At 39.7% G+C, this 10761-nt stretch overlaps 1 long non-coding RNA gene across 1 annotated transcript; it reads left to right on the top strand.

Moving 5' to 3' along the window:
* Nucleotides 1–5040, top strand: LOC120309883. Its single transcript, XR_005557220.1, has 3 exons — nucleotides 1–298; nucleotides 1262–1376; nucleotides 4904–5040. It is a non-coding gene; the product is annotated as an uncharacterized LOC120309883 (long non-coding RNA).
* Nucleotides 5041–10761: the final 5721 nt, after the last annotated feature.

Raw genomic sequence — 10761 nt, 5'->3', positions numbered from 1 at the left:
TCCCTGCCAAGAAAGCTGATACCCAAATGTAGACACAATTACAACTCCCATATGGCCTTTACTAACCAGGAGAGACACAGATCTAATAAGTGGTCAGGTTGGCAGATCTGAAAATACTTTCTAGCTCTTCAGGAGTTACTATCTTAAATTTATGGTAGTTAATCATACAAATATTCTGTTTCTATCTCAATAGGACTTTCCCAGTTGGCAAACTGCAACCACTTCATTTGCCAGATATATAGAATATTCCTCCCAATGGTCCCATAGGTAGCTCTGTGATTTGGCCCTTCGCAGCAAGGTAAAGATCATTTTAAAAAGGACTATTAGTCAGCTATATGTGCACAGGATAAAAGTTACATAACAAATACAGATAACTACATTTTGTTCTTATCATCATGATGTAATTCTTAATATAAAGGTAGTCCTCGACTTATGACCACAATTGAGCCTCAAATTTCTGTTGCTAAATGAAATATTTGTTAGGTGAATTTTGCCCATTTTACGATCTTTCTTGCTACAGTTGTTAAGTGAATCACTGTAGTTATTAAACTAGTAACATGGTTGTTAAGTGAATCTGGCTTCCCCATTAACTTTGCTTGTAAGAAGGTCATAATAGATTAACACATGACCCTGTGGCACTGCAGCCATCATAAATATGAGTCAGTTGCCAAGCGGCCAAATTTTAATCACATGACTATGGGAATGCTGCAACAGTTGTAAGTGTGAAAAATGGTCATAAGTCACTTTTTTCTATGCCGTTGCAACTTTGAATGGTCACTAAATGAACTGTTGTAAGTCAAAGACTACCTATAGTTTCTTACTCATGCTCAATTGGATTCATTTGTCACCTTTCTCCAATGGTGCTATGTCTCTTCTGGTGCTTCAACTCTCTAAGTTGCATAGAAAACCAAGAACCAATCTAGAATGAGAGTCCTTGTGGTAGCTGTCCTATCCGAGGCCTCATCACTTGCCTATTACAGGCTGGGACCAAGGCTTCTGTCAAAGCACCCATCAGAACTTCAGGAGAAGCCCCAAGCTCCTGGATTCTAATAGAATCTATTAGTCACCTGGAGCAAAACAATTTAATGCAATAGGTCCTTCCTGCAGGGGAAGGTGGCACCAGTAAGATGAAAAGTAATTAGAGAGTAATTTGTCAGGCAATGGATTGATGGTAATGTTTTCAACATCCATATCATGTCTTAATTGCCTCAAGATAAAACCAGATCTAGAATGTAACTTCTAGTATGTTTTGTGCTCTCAGTTACTTGGTTCACCATGTTGGATGTGAACTCCTCAATTGATCAAAACCTAGTGCCACCAAGGGGAGACTGAAGTGCCCAAGAACCATAAGCCTCAGCTCTTTCACCACCAACCAGGTAATGAGATTTAGTAGCTCAGCAGAGATATCTTGCACAACAAGGAGACCGGCACAACAGCAACAAGCCCAACTATTCGCTAGAACCCAATTTCAACTTCGATTTCACATCCATATGCCTGTGGAGCAGAGTTTCAAAAGCCCTCAAAGATTCCTAGGATGGGAACTGCTCCTCTCTGAAGTTGTGGCTGATGGCAAACTTGAAACTGAGACAGACAATACTTTGAGGGGAAGCTCTCCCTTGCAAGCCTATCCAGGTGTTTGTTATGCACATCAGGTTGATCATGGATAAGGAAGATATTATTACATACCAACTTGGCATTTAAGAACAATCCTTCCTTTAGGCTGTTCAAACTTCTTGGATTCTAAGATAGAATTGGGCAATTCTTGAGATCAAGAGCCCCTTGCTGGCTGCTGATGCTCATCCTCTGAATCTGAGTCCTCTTAAATCAGTGGTTCTCAACCTTTTTAATGCCGCGACCCCCAACCGGTCGTAAGTCGAGGACTACTCAACCGGTCGTAAGTCGAGGACTACTCAACTGGTACAGCACCATTTGCAGAATGGGACTTTTGGCGGGTTCAGCAGGGCAGAGACAGCCTGGACAATTCCTATTGGCTTTTGAAAGCCAATAGAATTAGACTCTATTCAAGAGAGTCTATTCTATTGGCTTTCAAAAGCCAATAGAATAAAAGGGAGTAGCACAGCTAAGGAAAAGGGGGAAAAAATGGCGGACTGCATTGTTTGGTGACCCCCGTGAAATGGTCGTTCGACCCCAAATGGGGTCCTGACCCACAGGTTGAGAACCACTGTCTTAAATGATCTAAAATTGCTGCCCTCTAGTGCAGGGACCGGTTCCGTGGAGAAAGGTTTTTCCACGGACTGGAGAGTGCATGGTTTTGTGTGCTGCCTGCATCCCACAGATGAGACTTTGCTTGTTTGTGCGGCCCAGTTGCTGGCATGACACCTCCCGGTACCAGTCCATGGACCGAGGGTTGGGGACCTCTGCTCTAGTGAGCATCCAGGATTCTGCAGTTCATACATGGCAATCATATCTTAGCCAGAGACTTCTGTCTGCTATGTGATGGAATTCTGATCTGCTTTGTAAGCTGTTGTATCATTCAATAATAGGTCAAACACTATAGGTCTTTGGGTTCTTTGAGGAATTTTTATCTATGCAGCTATACTAAGAAATAGTGGTAAGCAAAAGGCTGAAAGAAAACACAATCTCCCATTATTCTTTACATATTATATATTCTCCAAATAATTTTATTTATACATATTACTGTACTGAATTGAAACAGCAATGTTTATTACAGCCAAAAAACTGGGAATGGTAAGAGAAAAATTCTCAGATTTATCTCTGGTATAACAAGGTTGGGCAGTAAAACATGCATCAAATCACAGTTGTGAACAGTTTCTGAAATCAGTGTCTTTTTTATTCTCAAAAGACAAGAAGAAACGAGGAAAAAGAGTAAGGAAAACATTTATATGGTTGGGAAGAATCATAAATATAAGATGTAATAGGTTAGTGGACTAACTGGGCTGCTATAGGGAGTCTAAGGTTAATTAGGCCAGCAGTGTTTATGATGAAGGGTTTACTGAAGTTCCTGGCAGTTAATTCTGAGCAGAAAGATATTACAACTCTGGCATTAGCAAAATATACTGTATTTTCTGCTCTTCTAGATATCAATTATCCCATAAAACTACCTTCTAACACATCAGAGCTTATATCCACCAAAAGTGCATGTAACAATCAACACTTTCAAGAATGGCAAAAAGAGAACTATAATTGGTGATTTGCTCTCTTAATATCAGTAACTGAGACATGAGCAGGAGTACATTAAAACATTCATGCCCTCCTTACTACATCAAGTTGATCACTGTAGGAGACAGGATGTGGACAAATTAGTTTATTGGTCTGATCCAGTGTTCAGTCAGACCATTTGACCAGCTATTTTAGTCCTTATTTGTACTGATAATAGCTCTCAACAAGGTCTACTCTTCTATTCTCTGCCCTCTGGACCATAGAGAACAGAGAGAGAGGTGGTCGTGCTAGTCTTATCAGGAGAAACCAAATTAAAAATAACACAAGGAACAAGCTCTACTGCTGTATTCAATCACTGATCCATCTAATTTAACACAGTCTTCAAAATATTAACAAGATAGTTTTTTTTCATAGATTGGTATCTATTTTTTTCATTGGTATCAATTCATAGATTGGTATCTATGGTTTATCACTTGTTGTATATTATGTTTAATGCTTATAACTATGATCTATGATATGTGACCTATCCCTTTGTTGTTTGTATGTACACTGAGAGCTTATGCACCAGAGACAAATTCCTTGTATGTACAATCACACTTAGTCAATAAAGAATTCTGTTCCGTCCCGTCCCATCCCATTCTATTCTATTCTATTCTATTCTGCAATGTACAAATGGTGTACCCATTAATTTATTACAAAAATTAATATTCAGAAAATTGCTGCCAATAGTATCTCCATTCCACTTCAGATTACAATTATGTCAAATTACATCAAAACAACAACACATTTATGATATTACAGAAATGATGTAATTATATACTTACACTAATTATATACAGTAGACACTTGCATCATTTTAAGTTTTACATTTAAGTTGTGGCATTTGTGTGATGATGTCATTATGTATGTATCATTATTTTTCTGTTCTTCTCCCCATGTTGCTGCTACTGAACATGGAGGATCCACTGAGTTATACATAGATTCTGTTCTCAATGAGGGTGTTCTCAGTAACTGCTAAATACTGTACTGTATATTGGTTATAAAAGAGCAAACATACAGACAGAGGCTAAATCACTCCTTCCAGCACTATAGCTTTGTTTATACAACACAATCTAGTTGTATTCATGCAACATATTAAGCTTGGTTATTGAATCGCTTTTGTGATTTCATATGTTTGCACCCAGTCTGAGAATTTGTGAACACAGAAAAAGGGTGAATGCAGTCCATATTTCTGTGAATTGCACTCGTTTTCCCTCTATACATATTTGGACAGGCAGCTAATTTTCTGTTGCACTACCCAGTCACATTGCAGACTCATTGCATGCTTCCTTTGTTTCAGGACTTTGAGTTTAAGAAAGCCATTTCATAGGTAGTACAGTTAGGGAAAGGAGGGTCACTCTTATACATTCCATGTGCCCCAACCAATCCTACTTTCCCAGCCAGTAAGATTGTTCTAATTACATGTGTGCAATAATGGCTGGTTATAATCACATTTTATATTCTTAGGTGTAGATTTCCAAGAAAGCTTAACATGTGAGAATCTCTCTCTCTCTCTCTCTCTCTCTCTCTCTCTCTCTCTCTCTCTCTCTCTCCCTCCCTCCCTCCCTCCCTCCCTCCCTCCCTCCCTCCTTTTATGAAACAGGAAGACTTTTGTGGTTTGCTACGGGTTGGGGGGAAGGAAGTCAGCTTTCATTACAGTTCAACATTATTAAAAAAAAGTTTAACAGAATATTTACTAACCTACTCCTTTCACATTTTTTAGCCTTTTCCTTCATTCCAACTCTTGACTACTGGAAGCGCACTCAGCAATTGCAACCTACCCTAAAAAGCTAAACCATGAATGGAGTCAGAAATGGGGTGCTGTGTGATCCCCAGGCAAGGAATTGGTGTACATTTGAGTCATCTGCTGGCGATAGCGCTGACAAACAGCTTATAATGGTGTTTAGAAAAAGAAAGTCTGTGTTATGTCTAGGGGGCCCGTGTGTTTTGTGTTACGCTGACCCCAAGATTGTACCGTTTTCAATTCAGAACTGCTATGCAAACTTTTCAGCCCTGACTCACCGAAGGGAATTTGTATCCCAGCCAAATCTCCATTTCAGATTTGAAAAAGGGGGCAAAGGTCAATGTTCGCAGGTTTGAGATCATGTTTAATATCACATGACACCTTTGTCAAACAGGGCTGTGTTTTCAAAGAAGAAAGTGAGGGAGAGAGGGAAGGAGGAAGGGAGGGAGGGAGGGAGGGAGGAAGGGAATGGGAAAGAGAGGCTGTCTGGATTTCAGTCATTGGGGAACCTAATGCCCTGAATACCAGACTTCATTCATGTCAGCATTTAACCCTCTGAAATGTCCATGCCTACCTCTTCTGCAGTTTGCATCATATTTTAGAAATATTCTAGGGGCTGATTTCTAGATTTGTGTAGTCAGGTGCTCCTTCTTTGTTTAAGAACAGAAAATAAGTGCTAATGAAGCTGAACCAGCCCTCCTGTAGGGCTTCCTGTCCTGCAGTCTCTCATTTAGGGCTCCTTTCTCCTCTAGTCAGGCTTCCGTGATGGATGTGAATCATTCGTGGAGAAAAATACACACTTGAAAGGGAGACTCCAGATCCATTTCTACCATGATCATCTTTTGTTAACATTGATCCTTAAACCTCAGCTATGATTCACTAAAGAGAGGCAGGAGTCTGCGGGTAGGGTGAATAGGAAAGTTGAGGCTCACTGACCTACAAAGCAAGATTGTTCCTTAAGATCAGGAATGGTCTCATCATTGGCTTCCACGTGTGATGGGCCTACCATGCTGATCTTCTTACCTATAAGTTGAGGATCATTAGGATATAAAAGTGACCATTGATGCTGGTGGTGGGGAGAGAGCTAATTATAACTTTGTTCTTCCTTAGTGGGAAGGCAGATTTTTTACAATTCCACTTCAAGGAGTCTTATATAACTTCTGCATAAGAAGCATGAATATATTCTATTTAATTTACTTTCTTTTATAAAAATGTCTTCACAAATTGGCTTGCCTTATAAAAGTAGTACAAATATATTTTGTAGCAGTAAAGCAAATCAGTACAATAAACAAACAATGCAATAAAAGCAGTGAAATAAAATGGCAAGCAGAAGAACCCTAAGTGTTGCTTGGAGCTCTCTAGTAATGGCATCCTCCAAAGTTTCCAAATATCTTCTGGAAATGGAATTTCAGATTGGAAGAAGGAGGAGGAGGCATGTTGTGAGATTTATGGTGGAGCTGTCATATTCCTTGCAGGATCTTTTCCTTGTCGGGGATTCTAGCACAATCAAAAGGGTGAGTTTCGAAGCTGGCAGAGAGGGGAAAGCCAATGTTGTACTTTCTCTTCTGAGATGGAGTTGTATCTATGTTTTTGAAATATTTGCTTTTGCAAAGGACTTCAGAAAAGGAAAAACTCTGAAGCACTTCTAAAAACTGGCCTAGGACAAGATAGAGCTGATACCTCTCAGTTCTTTATAGAGAAGTTTAAAATACTGGAGCTATCACAGGGAATGACCCATTCTTTGTCTTCTAAATAAGATCTTGGGAGGGGGGATAAGAATATGGCCTCAGATGGCAACATCAAGGTTCAGATAACTTCATGTGAATGTATGGAAGTCCAAAGATAACAAAAATCTCATATCAGTTAAGGCAGGAAGGAGGAGATTTGTGATCTTTCAGACTTCATTGGGTTTTTATTTTCAGCATTAGCCAGGGCTAATGAGAGATTGAATCTGGATGGCCTCAGAGTTTCTAGTGTTGGTTCAAAGATTTACAGATCCTTGTCCCTACTAATCCTTGAGTCTCTGTCAATGCAACTGATAGAGAATGAGAAAAGTATATGTATCATATGTGCAATGAAGAAATACAGTTCATGTTTCATATTCCTTTGGATCCACCACTAATGTTATTCTCCATAGCAATATCCCAAATGAAACACTTCCTTCCATTTCACTTGTTCACAGAAGTCCCTAAAATTATATTTAAAAAAAGAAGAAAAGTCTGAAATTGAATATCAGGATTTCAATTTTGAATTGATATTAGATATTTTTGCCTGGTCCAACCTTTTTAGTTTTAGAAAATATCTGCAGGTTATTCTGACCGAAATTAGTCAGACAGTCTGATCATATTCTTTATTTAAACATATAATGAGTATGGTTATAGTAATAGTAATAGTAGTAAAGTTGGAAGGGACCTTGGAGGTCATCTAGTCCAACCCCCTGCTCGGGCAGGAAACCCTACACCATTTCGGACAAATGGCTGTCCAGTCTCTTCTTAAAAACTTCCAGTGTTGGAGCATTTACTGCTTCTGGAGGCAAGCTGTTCCACTGATTAATTGTTCTCACTGTCAGGAAGTTTCTCCTTAGTTCTAGGTTGCTTCTCTCCTTGATTAGTTTCCACCCGTTGCTTCTTGTCCTGCCTTCAGGTGCTTTGGAAAATAGCTTAATTCCCTCTTCTTTATGGCAGCCCCTGAGATATTGGAATACTGCTATCATGTCCCCCCTTGTCCTTCTCTTCGTTAAACTAGACATACCCAATTCTCGCAACCGTTCCTTATATGTTTTAGCCTCCAGTCCCCTAATCATCTTTGTTGCCCTTCTCTGTACTCTTTCTAGAGTCTCAACATCTTTTTTACATCGTGGTGACCAAAACTGGATGCAGTATTCCAAGTGTGGCCTTACCAAGGCATTGAAGAGTGGTATTAGTACTTCACGTGATCTTGATTCTATCCCTCTGTTAATGCAGCCTAGCACTGTGTTGGCCTTTTTGGCAGCTGCAGCACACTGCTGGCTCATATTTAAGTGATTGTCTACTAGGACTCCGAGGTCCCTCTCACAGTTACTACTATTGAGCATGGTGCCACCTATGCTGTACTTGTGCATTTGGTTTTTCTTGCCTAAATGTAGAACCTTGCTTTTTTCACCATTGAATTTCATTTTGTTAGTTAGTGCCCAGTGTTCAAGTCTGTCCAGATCCTTCTGTATCTGAAGCCTGTCTTCTGGAGTGTTGGCTATTCCTGCCAGCTTGGTGTCATCTGCAAATTTGATGAGTTCCCCATCTATCCCTTCATCCAAATCGTTGATGAAGATGTTGAAGAGTACTGGGCCCAGAACAGAGCCCTGGGGCACCCCACTACACACTTCCCTCCATATAGATGCAGTTCCATTGAGGACCACTCGCTGAGTACGGCCGGTCAGCCAGCTACGGATCCATCTGGTGGTGGTTCTGTCTACCCCACATTTTTCTATCTTGTCAAGTAGTAGGTTGTGATCTACTTTATCAAATGCCTTACTGAAGTCCAAGTAAATTATGTCCACAGCATTCCTCTGATCCACTAATTTTGTCACTTGGTCAAAGAATGCAATAAGATTTGTCTGGCATGATCTATTTTTGACAAACCCATGTTGGCTTTTAGTAATGACTTTGTTTGCCTCTAGGTGTTCGTTGATTCGTTGTTTGATTATCTTTTCCAGGATCTTCCCAGGTATTGAGGTCAGGCTGATAGGTCTGTAATTTCCTGGATCCATTTTTTTTCCTTTTTTGAGGATGGGAACTACATCAGCTCTTTTCCAGTCCTCTGGTAGTTCCCCTGTGTTCCAGGATCTTTGAAAAATATAGTTCAGTGGCTCCGATATCACATCTGCCAGTTCCTTGAGAACTCTGGGGTGTAATCCGTCTGGTCCTGGCGATTTGAACTCATCTAGGCTGGACAGGTGCTCACTAACGATTTTCTTGCCTATCTTAACTTGTGTTTCTGTTTTGTTTTTTATGGCACTATTTTTGATAGGTTGGTCTGTTTTTTCCCTTTGTGTAAAGACAGATGCAAAAAATGAGTTAAATAGTTCTGCTTTCTCCCTGTTGCTTGTCACCTTCTTGCCACTTCCACCCACTAATGGACCAATCATTTCCTTCACTTTTTTCTTGTTTTTTACATGTTGAAAGAAGCTTTTTTTGTTATTTTTGACTTTGGTCGCAAGCCTTAGTTCATTTTGAGCCTTGGCTTTCTTCACTTCATCTTTGCAGGCTCGGGCTATTTGCTGATATTCTGACTTAGTTATGTTCCCCTCTTTCCACTTTCTATACTTGTCCTTTTTATCTTTCAATTTGTCAGAGAGTTCTTTATGCAGCCATGCTGGTTTCTTTTGAGAGCTGTTATTTTTCCTCTTTGTTGGTATTGTGCTAGACTGTGCTTTTATTATCTCATTTTTCAAAATTTCCCAAGCTTCTTGAGTTGTTTTCCCCTTGAGGATTCTCATCCATGGAATCCTTCCCAAGCCCTCTCTAAGTTTATTGAAATTAGCTCTCTTGAAGTCCAAGACTCTAGTTTGACTGTGTTCTATTGGTTGTGCTTCTATAATGTTGAATTCTAATATTGCATGATCACTTCCTCCCAGGGTTCCTATGGCTTCAACACCGTCTATCATTTCATCTCTGTTAGTGAGAATTAGATCCAAAATGGCTAATCCCCTAGTTCCCTTCTCTACTTTTTGGGAGACAAAGTTGTCTGCTAGGTTTGCCAGGAACCTGTTTGATCTTCCACTTGGTGCGGAGTTTGTCTCCCAGTTGATGTCAGGGTAGTTAAAGTCCCCCATTACTATTGTGATGTGCTTCCTACATACCTTAGTTAGCTGACTAGCAAAAAGTTCATCTATTTCCTCTGTTTGGTTGGGTGGTTATCCTTTTGCTGATTAAATCAGTACAGGAAAATGGACAGCTATGATAATTAAGTGGGTCACAGAGAACAGTCTTCTTCTCCCTCATGTTTAGGTTGATATCTGTTGCAGCATGCTCACATGAGGATGAAAAATAGCTGCTTTTCTTAATAACCAATTCAAGATAATGAACTGTGCCACAATGGCAGAGTCTAAAATGGCAAAATCAGATCTATAAGAATATGTGGGAGGGACAGTATACAAAGATTCTATAAGAAATTTGGTACAGCTCTGGCAAAACTAGAAACAATGCATAAAAAGGCAATAAAGTGGTCACTGGAAACTCAATAGACTATTTTGACTTAGAAAAAAATGTGGGTAAAGGGGAACAGTATAGCATTATATAAAATCTGCATAGCAAAGCTATCATAAAATGGGGAGAAGTTTCTTATCACAGAATATTAGAATGTGAGATCAACAGTTGAAGCTAAATCTGAGTAGTCATAGGTCAGATCAAAGGAAATATTTCTTGTATCCCAAATGTGTAGTCTCTTTTATGTCAAGCTTGACTCCTGTTTTCTCTCAAAAACAATTATATGGCATCAAGCTTTCATCGGTGATCCTCTAAAAATGTTGACTAATTGCTCAAAAGGGTGACATATGAGACATGGACTAAAACCCAGCTGTTATCCAAAACTTTCTTTGGCCATCTACCACCCCAAAGAAAACCACTAAGAGATAACCATTAGGAGCTCAGAAAGAAACCCAGAACTTGTGCTTGTTCCTAGAAGTGGGAGCCATTAAACATTCTGGAAACACAAAATAAGCGACCATTTTCCCACTTCCAGACAGCACGAAAAGAGAGTCCTCTTTGCCCTTTGCAATCCTGGAAAGTATAACAGTCAGTCAAGCTGAAAGAAGCTAGTCCAGAATCCTCAAAATATATTCAGGAAAGAAACTGAAAACT

The sequence above is a fragment of the Crotalus tigris genome, unplaced genomic scaffold, assembly GCF_016545835.1.
Source record: "Crotalus tigris isolate CLP2741 ecotype Arizona unplaced genomic scaffold, ASM1654583v1 scf7180000018085.976183, whole genome shotgun sequence".
Lineage (NCBI taxonomy): Eukaryota > Metazoa > Chordata > Lepidosauria > Squamata > Viperidae > Crotalus > Crotalus tigris.
This window is presented reverse-complemented; position numbering and strand designations above follow the sequence as displayed.